This window comes from Atractosteus spatula (assembly GCF_055471065.1).
Source record: "Atractosteus spatula isolate fAtrSpa1 chromosome 10 unlocalized genomic scaffold, fAtrSpa1.hap1 SUPER_10_unloc_1, whole genome shotgun sequence".
Lineage (NCBI taxonomy): Eukaryota > Metazoa > Chordata > Actinopteri > Semionotiformes > Lepisosteidae > Atractosteus > Atractosteus spatula.
The window spans coordinates 1,904,955-1,917,566 of NW_028296612.1; positions in this window are offsets into that span (position 1 = coordinate 1,904,955).

Consider the following 12,612-nt stretch of genomic DNA (forward strand, 5'->3'; position numbering starts at 1 on the left):
TGATAACGGCATACACCATAAACAGTTTGAAAGGGGTAGTAATGCATGTTTAGATATAGTTTATGGAGGGCACAATCAGAATATTAACTATCTTTTTTGAACTATTATAAAAGCTGGTAGGAGGTTAGGGAGTGAACCCTGCCTCAGTCCCGTTGCTTGCTGGGAGAGTCTCCAGCAGAAATAGCAGTTAGGAAGTCAGGAAGAGCAAGAGTTTAGGCATTTCGGAGGACATTGTGAGGACGTATCAGCCTTAGGACAAAGCGAGGCCTAATGTGGGAAGAAGTGTTTTAACTAGTTAATGACTGGTAAGGAGGGGAACGCGTTTCCATTGGATATGCGTCTTACAAGAAACATCTCTGATGGTTACAGTGTTTTTTAAGAGCAAAGTTAGATCACAGTGACGAGCCCTTATAATCTGGGATGCTGAAGAATTCTGTCTGCCGAGTGGAATTGGACAGCTCTGTTTCGAGGGCTCAGGAGACAGTAGAGAAAGGCCTAGTTAACCGTGGAGTTCTCCGACTGGGAGACCAAAACCCTCATTAGTATCCGTTTAGACGGCTTTTCTTCCGAGCATGGAGAAAAGTTTCAATTCACGTCTATCGGGAAAACAGTGCGCAAACACATCGCTCAGAAAGAAAGGGACCTTTTGTGTTAATAACACGCTTAAATCTAAATTTCAGGAAAATTCATTTTGGACAAATTCATGGGCTGTTCATGACGAAACACGTGCATATTAGCAGGGATTATTTTTTTTTATCATTGTGACACTTTCACAACTGAAGGAATTAACTAAAAGTCTTACTAAAACTTGGTATTATATCTTGCTGACTATGCATCTTTTTACTTGTATTTGACAAAATCGGTCTCAGGAGGTCTGGTCTCAAAAGATAACATAGCCACATGGTGTCTTTACACATAGCTAGCATAGTTCTCAGGGAAAGACCACTGAGCTCTCTGGGAACAAATGGTCTATTCAGCAGAAGGGGCCACCTGTCACGCAAGCTGGCAGTAAAGAAAATATACCTACTGGTCAGCTTTCTAGAATGACCATATATAGCCACAATGCAAGCAGTCATGTGGGAGTGTATCTTGTATTGTTTGTTTCACTGTATGAAAGAGCACTGCAAGCGCTCTCTTTTTAAGTCTTGTGTCGCAACGCAAGACTCCCATATGCATATGAAATTAAGACGACTTTCAACACACAAACTCTCAGCTGATGCCCTTTTTTTCTGGCGTGACACAGCTAAATCCAGATACACACAAATGCGTCAAAGCAGGGTAAAATAAGTCGGAGTTAACTCCTGCTTTTCGACACTTTCTGCTGAGGTTCTAAAAACGATGGAAGACTCTTAGGTAATAGCTGGTTCATAGCGGCATATGCTTTTCTGGGAGATTTCCCAAAAGGCTCTTTTCCCAGTAGAACACATTAAGACAAAAACCAGTACATGTAAACACATTCTTATGGGAATTTCCTGAACGGTGAATTACTGCATTTCAACTGAAAGACGCAAGAAACCGGACAAAATAAAAGATGTGGAACATTTACAGGATGAGGAAGAGTAGTTCTGAGGAATATTTCCCAAAATATTTTTTGGTACGTCTCCGTCTACCAGTGTTTAAAATGATGAGCTCCGTAAACCACACTGTTCTGTATTACTGCCTATGTGTTTTACATCTACTGTACCTTTACAAGTCCAGCACAGGTTCGTGATTTATTTAAAGAGTAATCGTTTCAGGTTTCCCCTGAACTTGAACATTTTGAAATATCCCATTTTCCGGTCTGCTTATTTCCATGTAGAACTCACCTCCTTCTGTGTTGACCAAAACTCCGCCTGTGGTCTTCAGTCGGTCTGTCCCGCAGGAGTGGAAGCTGTCCCTCTCCAGCTCTGTGATTTCTACGGGCGTGACTTGTTCTTACAGACCTGTCAGAGCTGGGCGGTACCAGCTGAGCTCCTTGTCAAACGACCCGGGGGGGGATCAGAGCAAATCGATCCCACCCTGATTTGCTCTACAGATGCCAGAAAATGGCTTTGCGTTTCGCGGCCGTCTTCAGCTCGATGAAGGGCTATTCAAATTCCCCAAATACAGGAGGAAAAAAAAAAAGGGCAAAACCAGCCGCCAGCTCTGTCAATTCAAATCGCAAATCTGCAGCCAACCCCATATTGGTGCTTTCCTAGCTCCAGATTCAAATCACTTTGTCAAGGTCACTGCAAGGAGAGAGCAGTGCTCCACTGCAGCTGCATTTGTTTTGTTCACCGGAAAAAAAGCGCTGTTATCTACATGAAATCTCATTAATTAAACAAAATTCAGGGAATGGTGCATTAGTGATCAGTGTATTTCTACTCACAGTAGATGGTGCAGTAGTGATCAGATCAGAGTATAAAGCACCATTTACACTCCCCCCCGGGGGGGGGGGGGTTCATCTCACACCACCGTAGATCGTAGCAATCTCACCCTGCAGCTCCCAGCTGGGTGCAGTAATGTCTATTTACACTCACAGTAGATGGTGCAGTAATGTGTCTATTTACACTCACAGTCGATGGTGCAGTAGTGATCAGTGTACTTATACTCACAGTAGATGGTGCAGTAGTGATCAGTGTATTTCTACTCACAGTAGACGGTGCAGTAGTGATCAGTGTATTCATACTCACAGTAGATGGTGCAGTAAAGTGTCTCAGTAGTTATACTCACAGTAGATGGTGCAGTAAAGTGTCTCAGTAGTTATACTCACAGTAGATGGTGCAATAAGGCGTCTCTGTATTTATCCTCACAGTAGATGGTGCAGTAATGTGTCTATTTACACTCCCAGTAGATGGTGATCATTACTACACTATCAGTGTCTCCTTCCCTGCTCGTGTAAACAATTTGAATTGCTTTCCTGGTGCAATCTGACACCCAGTTCTGGACCGTGTTTACACCGAGAAAACTCCTCGAAGGTCATTTCCGTAAAAGAAACACGAAGACTCAATTTATGGTCTGCTTGTGCCCCTACCATCTCTTCCAGATTCTCAAACTTAAAATCCTCCTACCCCCACTTACAGCAGCCAACTTAGTTTTCCCAGGAGGTCTCCCCACCCAGGTACTGACCAGGCTCACACCTGCTGAGCTCCAGTGGGGGGGCTGCCAGCGGGGAGCTGCAGGGCGAGATGGCTACCGGCTGTACTGTAAAGAAGCGCTTCCAGAAGTGCTTCCCGTTCCCAGTTTTATGAGAACTTCCACATCATTTCTAAGTGCGTCCTCTACTTGGTCTCTCGCGGTCAGATCTGCAGAAATCGGCGGGCTTGAGTCAGGGGATCTCTTCAGAAAGGACAGTGAAAACACGCTCCTGTTCTCTCTATCTCTCTCTCTCTCTGACGTACAGCTGATCCTGGTGTGTCCCATGTGTGCGTCTCTCCAGGGCCCTGGGTTCAGCAGTATGTCTTCGATAACGTGGGGATGAACTGGACTGAAGCCCAGAGTTACTGCAGGCAGAAGTACACTGACCTGAGCCAAATGGAAAATGATCTGCTCCTCCAGACTATGGTGAATCTCCTTCAGAGTCAGGTCTGGAACGGGCTTGTACAGGAAGAAACGGAGCCGGTCCATGGGAAATATCAATCTTTAGGGTCAGGGCGGATCTGGTCGGGGGGGGGGGGGTTCATCGCACACCACCGTAGAGCGTAGCCAGCAGACATCTCGCCCTGCAGCTCCCAGCTGGCCGCCCCCACTGGAGCTCAGCAGGTGTGAGCCTGGTCAGTACCTGGAGGGGAGTGGTGCTGCTGGATGAGGTGTGAGTGGGGCCAGCAGGGGGCGCTCTCACCGTGCGATCTGTGTGGGTCCTAATGTCCCAGTATAGTGACGGGGTCCTGGCTCTCTGTGGTCATTAAAAATCCCAGGGTGTTTCTCGAAAAGAGTAGGGGTGTAACCCCGGCGTCCTGGCCAAATTTCCCATTGACCCTTACCAATCATGGCCTCCTAATAATCCCCATCTCTGAACTGGCTTCATCCCTCTGCTCTCCTCCCCACTGAGAGCTGATGTGCGGGGAGTGTTCTGGCGCACTATGGCTGCCGTCGCATCATCCAGGTGGGGCTGCACATTGGTGGTGGTAGTGGTATTCCCCATTACTTGTAACCAGGGCCAGGGGGAAATTTGGCCAGGATGCCAGGGTTTAAAGGGGAACTGCAGTCACCATTTATCAGACTGGTTTTGAAATCTCCATAACAAAAATTGACAGCATCGCTAAAGCCGACAAATTCCGAATTTGGCCCCAGATCACGACCTTTGTGATAGTACCGCATGGTCGCCTTGCTGTCAACAGCTGACGAGAAGCGCGAAGCGGAGCGGCCCTCCCTGCTCGCTAGTCGCCGCGATGACCGACGTCCCCGTGACGGACGAGCGGGTAACCACAGGTTGGGCAGCCGACATCTCGCACGGAAGTACCCCCAACCCGATCGGCACGCCGACTTGACCGATCAATCCGGAGCAACATTTTCGGCCGGCTTGTTCGCAACCAAGCGATCGGCAACTACCCCTGGCAGGCAAAAGTAGCTGCACGTCTACTTTGAAAAGACAAGATCGTCGGACAGCACAAAGGGGCCGTTATTTTATTGTCGCTAGAGACCCATTTCCAACACCAGTTGCTCCCCGTTTTCCTGGCTCACACGCCACAGAAGGGATCCGGCCATTTTGCAGAGCTCTCCCCCAAAAAAACCCAATACACGTTTGCCCGTAGGAAGCTCGACCTTTCCCCAGGGATGGGAAATCCCAGGCCTTCAGGGCCCGAGTCTTCGCCTGTACCTTCGCGGCACCTCCCCCGGGTCACCCGACTTCTGCCTCGTCCCGGGCGCAGCGGTACCGGCGCACGTAGCGTCGCACCATGTCGGCAACTCTCGACGGGTCGATTTCGCCACCCGAGCCGCGGCACACCTATACGGGGACACAGAAACAAACGCCCGACATGGGTCTGCACCCCGATCGGAGGCGGGAATGGACTTCCCCTTTCCGTTCGGTCCGGCCGCGCCCTAAACCCCAAAGTTGACACTCCTTTCCCGCCCTAAATCCGGGACCCGGGGAACCATCGCCAAGTGCCGCCACACGTACCTTCGGCACCGATCTCCGCAGGATCTCTTTGTACTCCTCCTTGGTGATGTGCATTTTCTGGTAGAAGGGTCTCATCGCCCGCTTCACCGCCTCGTCGGCCCTCCTTTGAAGCCGGAGCTTCTCCAGGTACTGCGGGGGGGGGCAGGAACGGCTCGAGGGAGAGGTCAGGCGAAACCGGCGGGAACACGCCGAGGGCGCCCCAGGAATTGAACCCGGAGCCCCCCCCCCCCCGTGCTGTGCCACCTCACGAGAGATAACATGTGAAAGAGGCCCGAGCCAAAGGTCAAAGGAGAGCCGGAGCCTATCTCAGCGTGCGATGGGCTCAAGGCAGGACACACCCCTGGAAGGGACGCCAGTCCATCACAGGGCGCACACACACACACACACCCACCCTAGACAGGACACCAGTCCATCACAGGACAAACACACTCACACACACCCTGGTCAGGACACCAGTCCATCACAGAACATACACACACACCCTGGACAGGACACTAGTCCATCACAGGCCACACACACACACCCTGGTCAGGACACCAGTCCATCACAGAACACACACACACACCCTGGACAGGACACTAGTCCATCACAGGCCACACACACACACCCTGGACAGGACACCAGTCCATCACAGGGCACACACAAACACACACACACACCCCCCCTGGACAGGACACCAGTCCATCACAGGCCACACATACACATACCCTGAACAGGACACCAGTCCATCACAGGCCACAAACACCCCAGACAGGACACCAGTCCATCACAGGCCACACACACACACCCTGGAGAGGACACCAGTCCATCAAAGGGCGCACACACACACACACACTGGACAGGACACAAGTCCATCACGGGACACACACACCCTAGACAGGACACCAGTCCATCACACGACACACACACACACACACACACACCCTGAACAGGACACCAGTCCATCACAGGACACACACACACACCCTGAACAGGACACCAGTCCATCACAGGACACACACACACACTCACACACCCTGGACAGGACACCAGTCCATCACAGGGCGCACACACACACACCCTGAACAGGACACCAGTCCATCACAGGGCGCACACACACACACCCTGGACAGGACACCAGTCCATCACAGGGCGCACACACACACACCCTGGACAGGACACCAGTCCATCACAGGGCGCACACACACACACCCTGGACAGGACACCAGTCCATCACAGGGCACACACACACCCTGGACAGGACACTAGTCCATCACAGGCCACACACACACACACCCTGGACAGGACAGCAGTCCATCACAGGCCAAACATACACACACCCCAGACAGGACAGCAGTCCATCACAGGCCACACACACACACACCCCAGACAGGACAGCAGTCCATCACAGGCCACACACACACACTCACACACACCCTGGACAGGACACCAGTCCATCACAGGCCACACACACACATACCCTGAACAGGACACCAGTCCATCACAGGCCACAAACACCCCAGACAGGACACAAGTCCATCACAGGCCACACACACACACCCTGGAGAGGACACCAGTCCATCAAAGGGCGCACACACACACACACACTGGACAGGACACAAGTCCATCACGGGACACACACACCCTAGACAGGACACCAGTCCATCACACGACACACACACACACACACACACACACACACACACACACACACACACACACACACACACACACACACACACACACACACACACACTGAACAGGACACCAGTCCATCACAGGACACACACACACCCCCACACACCCCCACACACCCCCACCCTGAACAGGACACCAGTCCATCACAGGACACACACACACACACACACCCTGAACAGGACACCAGTCCATCACAGGACACACACACACACTCACACACCCTGGACAGGACACCAGTCCATCACAGGGCGCACACACACACACCCTGAACAGGACACCAGTCCATCACAGGGCGCACACACACACACCCTGGACAGGACACCAGTCCATCACAGGGCGCACACACACACACCCTGGACAGGACACCAGTCCATCACAGGGCGCACACACACACACCCTGGACAGGACACTAGTCCATCACAGGGCACACACACACCCTGGACAGGACACTAGTCCATCACAGGCCACACACACACACACCCTGGACAGGACAGCAGTCCATCACAGGCCAAACACACACACACCCCAGACAGGACAGCAGTCCATCACAGGCCACACACACACACACCCCAGACAGGACAGCAGTCCATCACAGGCCACACACACACACACCCCAGACAGGACAGCAGTCCATCACAGGCCACACACACACACACCCCAGACAGGACAGCAGTCCATCACAGGACACACACACACTCACACACCCTGGACAGGACAGCAGTCCATCACAGGCCACACACACACACTCACACACACCCTGGACAGGACACCAGTCCATCACAGGCCACACACACACATACCCTGAACAGGACACCAGTCCATCACAGGCCACAAACACCCCAGACAGGACACAAGTCCATCACAGGCCACACACACACACCCTGGAGAGGACACCAGTCCATCAAAGGGCGCACACACACACACACTGGACAGGACACAAGTCCATCACAGGACACACACACACACACACACACACACACCCTGAACAGGACACCAGTCCATCACAGGACACACACACACACTCCCTGGACAGGACACCAGTCCATCACAGGCCACACACACACACACACACACACACACACACACACACACACACACACACACACACACACACACACACAGACAGGACACCAGTCCATCACAGGACACACACACACACACCCTGGACAGGACACCAGTCCATCACAGGACACACACACACACACACTCAAACTCACACACCCTGGACAGTGGGGTTGATGAAAACAGGAAGAGAACTGGCCTCCCAACCCCTAACACTGCCGCCACGTCGACGGCAAGCCCGCACAGCCAAAACGCACCCCCACCCCGAATTCCTCACCTTGTCCAAGTCGGGAAGCTCAAGGCACCCCAGTAGGGAGCCGGGCCGAGCGCCGTCGCCTCCCCTCCGGTGAGAAACTCGCCGCAGCTGCTGGTACTTCTCCACGTAAGCCTCGACCAAGACCGCGATCTTGTCGGGGTGGATTTTGCCGCTCCTGCTGTTGCACACCTGAGCAGGTTGGGGGGGGGGAGGAGGATTTCCTAGCTAAGATTTAAAAAAAAAAAACCGCTCCCCCCCCAACTGCGTAGAAACGGACGTTCACACACTGAAAGCAAGCGTCCCCCCCCCCCCCCCAACCCCAAAGTATTTGTATCGTTTTTAACGGCAACTAAAAATACACGAATTAATTTACTTTCATATGGGGGGGCAGCGTCGACCCGGAGTAACTTACGAAGCGGAAAACACGGCATTTTTTTTTTTTCCCGCGCAAGCTCGATTTGAATCCAATTTTAGATTCCCGTTTTTTTTTTTTTTTCGGCTCGGGGGCAGAAACTGCGGCGAGCCGGGCTTTCACCGAATAATTTAACAAACTGTAGAGCCGTAGCCCTCACGGACGGTGGTTTTGTTGCCACCCGTCGCTGAAGCACAGCAGCGCGGGAAGTGACAAAGTTGGCGGTTTAAAAAGGTCTTCGCTACCGGCAAAGGGGGGGGAGTCCTACCTTGAGGACTGCCTTCCTTAAAATGGCTTTGTACTCGTCCTTGGTGATATCCCTCCTCAGGTAAAAGGGCTTGATGGCCAGCTTCACGGCTTCGTCCACCCTCTCTTGAAAGAGGAGCTTCTGCGTGTACTGGAAGGGAACACAGGGGAACTGCCCTCCGTGCTGTCGCCAGTGAACATGCTTAATGCCCCCCCCCACAAAAAAAAAGACATGAACGGTTCTGGACACTCGCACAATAATAACACCTCATCTCACCCTGCAGCTCCCAGCTGGCGTGAGTCTGGCCAGTACCTGGAGGGGAGACTCTAGTGCTCTGTACTGGTCTGTCTGGGTTATATAAAGCCCCTGGGATTTGAGGCGAGGACATAGTGAATATCGGGGTGTCTCTACTGCTCTGTATTGGTCTGGCTGGGTGCTATAAAACAGCTAGCAGCCATATCACTCTGCAGCTCCCAGCTGGCAGCCCCCCCCCCCCCGACTGGAGCTCAGCCTGGTCAGTACCTGGAGGGGAGACCTCCTGGGGAAAAACTAAGGTTGCTGCTGGAAGAGGTGTGAGTGGGCCAGCAGGGGGCGCTCACCCTGCAGTCTATGTGGGTCCTAATGCCCCAGTATAGTGACGGGGGACACTGGACTGTAAACAGGCGCCGTCCTTCGGATGAGACGTCAAACCGAGGCCCTGACTCTCTGTGCTCATTAACAATCCCAGGGTGTTTCTCGAAAAGAGTAGGGGTGTAACCCCAGTGTCCCGACCTAATCCCCCCCCTGTCCTTTACCCATCATGGCCTCCTAATAACCCCCCCTCTCTGAACTGGCTTCATCCCTCTGCTCTCCTCCCCACTGAGAGCCGCTGTGTGCTGAGCAGACTGGAGCATCATCCAGGTGGGGGCTGCACACTGGTGGCGGTAGTGGGATTCCCCATGACCTGTAAAGCGCTTTGAGTGGAGTGTCCAGAAAAGCGCTATTTAAGCGTAAGCAATTATTAATGATCATGTCGAGAAAGCAGTTACGAGCCTGAACATCCTGTAGAAGCCGGATTTGGTGGATGTGCTATACAGTCCGTTTAGATGACCTTAAGCGTCAGCCCTTGGGATTCCATTTCTCCAAAACCCTTGTCGGCAAAGATCAAGTCCGTTTAAGGAAAGGACTTCAAACTCCTGGTTCAAAACCAGCACCTTCTTGGCAAGATGACGCGAAAGATTCTAGACGTAGCGAAACCAGATTTTAAAATACACGGATGTATTTTTTCAGAAGGCAAGGCAAAAACCCCCCTGATCTCCGCCACAGGACCCCAGAACGTGTGCTAATGGAGGTGCAGCAGAAGGTCGTTGTGTTTGTGAAATCCAGACACCTCGCCGACCGGCTTTTACCTGATCGCTCTTGGTCCGGTCTGGTGTCCCGGGCCCTTCTTCAGTCGTGAACGGGACCTGAGGCTCTGCTTTCGGCTCCGGGAAGTCAGCAGTGGGAGTCCAGGCCCGGCCCGCCTTACTTCCTGCAGCTCTCGGAATTACTTCCTGGGGTGAAAGGTCAGCGCCCAAGGAAGGAAGCTGGGAGCCCGCGTGGACAGGAGACTCCAGGGGTGCAAACAGGGTTGGGTCCTGGCGGTGGTGGGGTTTGGGGGAAACATGTCGAAACTGGTCAGGTACCAGTCGTTCGGTACGTGCAGAATAAATGACATTTTCAAATCGACGTCACCACAGGCACAGCCCTAGAAAAATGGTGGTTGCCGAAGACCTTGTGGTACTGGAGACTCCCTCTGTGATCTGTGGTCTTCCCTTTTGCTCAATTCGCGAAGCTTTTTACGAAGGCTACCCAAACAGCTCGAGAAACCTCTCGATCCACGAGTCCCAGGTGTTCACCTGCAGAGGCTCGGGTGCCTTCAAACTGAACACCGACTCCGTTGGGCTCCCACACCATCCATTCCACATCATGAAAGTGCTCATTGATGTAACGGCGCCTGTAACTCAGCTCGGTTCTCGGGGTTCAGCTTCAGAAACACTAACTTACCTCACTGACCGCCTTCCCTCGGATGGAGTAGCGTTTTCTCCGTTATATCCCACTGAAAAGCTCTTAATCGACAGCCAGCTGGCAGTGCTGAGGCAGGTAGCAAGGATGAATCAGACATCCCCCACAGCGAGCAAGTGTTTTGGAGTCAGGGAGCAAATTAGAAACTGCCTGACCGGTTCAGGATCGATACTGAACTAGTAAAAGCCATATCACCCTGCAACTCACAACTGGCAGCCCCCCCACTGAAGCTCAGCAGGTGTGAGCCTGGTCAGTACCTGGATGGGGAGACCTCCTGCTGCTGGAAGAGGTGTTAGTGGGGCCAGCAGGGGGCGCTCACCCTGCGGTCTGTGTGGGTCCTGATGCCCCAGTATAGTGATGGGGGACACTGGACTGTAAACAGGCGCCGTCCTTCAGATGAGACGTAAAACCGAGGTCCTGACTCTCTGTGCTCATTAAAAATCCCAGGGTGTTTCTTGAAAAGAGTAGGGGTGTAACCCCGGCGTCCTGGCCAAATTTCCCACTGGCCCTTACCCATCATGGCCTCCTAATAACCCCCCTCTCTGAACTGGCTTCATCCCTCTGCTCTCCTCCAAACTGAGAGCTGGTGTGTGGGGAGCGTTCTGGCGCACTACGGCTGCCGTCACATCATCCAGGTGGGGGCTGCACATTGGTGGCGATTGGTAGTGGGATTCCCCCTGACCTGTAAAGCGCTTTGAGTGGAGTGTCCAGAAAAGCGCTATTTAAGTGTAAGCAATTATTATTATTATTATTAAAAGCCACTGAGCTTAAGGCTTGAAAGCACCATTCAAAACAGGCCTCCAATCAGGAACTAGAATCAATGAGCATAATTCAGATCTCAGCCAGAGATGGGGAACACAGGGCTTCACCATCAACTCGTTAGGCTTCTGCAAACCACCAAAAGATGATCAACGCTCTCCACCTATTGAATGCCAACAGGAGAATCCAGACAACAGCTTAGCTTGATCAATTTAGGGGGTCCAGGGTACAGAGTAGACAACTGAACTGCCAAAAAGAAAAGGCTAACCCCAGCCCCCCTGCCACCAAATTCCTAAAAGCCGACTTACCAAATTTGAGACCATTGCTCAGTTGTACTGCTATGACCACCACAACTACTGTCAAACCCCACCTGCTCCCAGAGCTTTGCTTATATACAGCGTCCCCCCCCCCCCCACACACAGCACAGACGGTTCCCTCCCTCACGACCCGCCCTCTAATTAATTGTTTAACGAGCTGGTCGTCACTGAGTTTCACAAAGGGCACCTATTTCATCCAGCTGGGTCGTTACAACCGAAGAGGGCTGGGAAACAGCCAGAGAGTCATTGGTTTTGGGTTTTTTTTTGTAAAAGGCTCAGGGTTTGCTTTTCGGGCAACAGAATCAGAAACTGCGACTTATTCGTCGTTTCACCCCGGTTATCACAACCGAGTCTGAAACGCCACCTGGAATCACACACACACACACACACACACACACACACAAATCGGTTAATGCCATGGTTAACCTTATTATTATTATAATTTTATCAAATAGAACACAATGACAAACAGAAAACAACAGACAATTAAAAAAAAAAAAGGAATACAGTGCATTTCCAGCACAGGTAAAAAAAAGGATGTTAGAAAGAGAGAAATTGAAATAAATAATAAGAATTAATAATTCATAATTGCTAATACTTATATAGCGCTTTGATGGACATGATCATTAATAATTGCTTACACTTATATAGCACTTTTCTGGACGCTCCACTCAGAGCTCTTCCCAGGTCAGGGGGATCCCCTCCAGCCCCCCCAGTGTGCAGCCCCCACCTGGATGATGCTCCAGTCCGCTCAGCACA